This window comes from Myotis brandtii, unplaced genomic scaffold, assembly GCF_000412655.1.
Source record: "Myotis brandtii unplaced genomic scaffold, ASM41265v1 scaffold529, whole genome shotgun sequence".
Taxonomy (NCBI): Eukaryota; Metazoa; Chordata; class Mammalia; order Chiroptera; family Vespertilionidae; genus Myotis; species Myotis brandtii.
Window position 1 is genome coordinate 927,683 of NW_005369934.1, and position 832 is coordinate 928,514.

Consider the following 832-nt stretch of genomic DNA (forward strand, 5'->3'; position numbering starts at 1 on the left):
GCGGGGGGCCCCCCCCCCCCCGAGTGCACAAATTTTTGTGCACCGGGCCTCTAGTAGTAAAACAAAGATTTATATTTTTGATATTAGTTTATATATTCAAATGCCATTTAACAAAGAAAAATCAACCAAAAAAATGAGTTCGCTTGTCACGTCTGACATGCGTGTCATAGGTTCGCCATCACTGGTTTAGTCTCTTCTTGTCCCCACCTCTGTCTGAAATATGTCAGTCTGTTGCATGTTTCAATGTCTCTGGATCTGTTTTGCTCATCACTTTATTTTGTTCATTAGATTCCACATATATGTGAGATCATGTGATACTTGTCTTTAACTTGTATAGGACTAATAATACTAACCTTGGTTAGAATATAGAGTTAAAGGGAATCCTAACATGAATTTAGTTATAGCTGAAAGATATTTTAAACCACATGGGACAAACTATATTAACTTTAGGAAAAACTAGAAGAATACAGTGGAAACTTGTCTCTTGAACTTAATTCGTTCTGGAAGGCTGTTCGAGAAGTGATTTGTTCGAAAACCAAATCATTTTTTCACCATTAGAAATAATGTACATTGAATTAATCTGTTTCAGATGCCCAAATGATTCCCTATTTTAACCTTTCTCAATTGCCTGTGGCTGTTATTTCATGAGCATTTTCATACCTTTAGCAACATCAGCACTCCCAATGGCTTCTTTATATTTTAAAATTGTGCTAATTTTTTATTTTGCCATGCCACACTAGGTAGCAAGATCAGACACATGAACACCTTTATCATACTTTGCAATTATTTCTCTTTAAAGCTCTATCATTGTTGTCACAACCTTCCTTTTCAC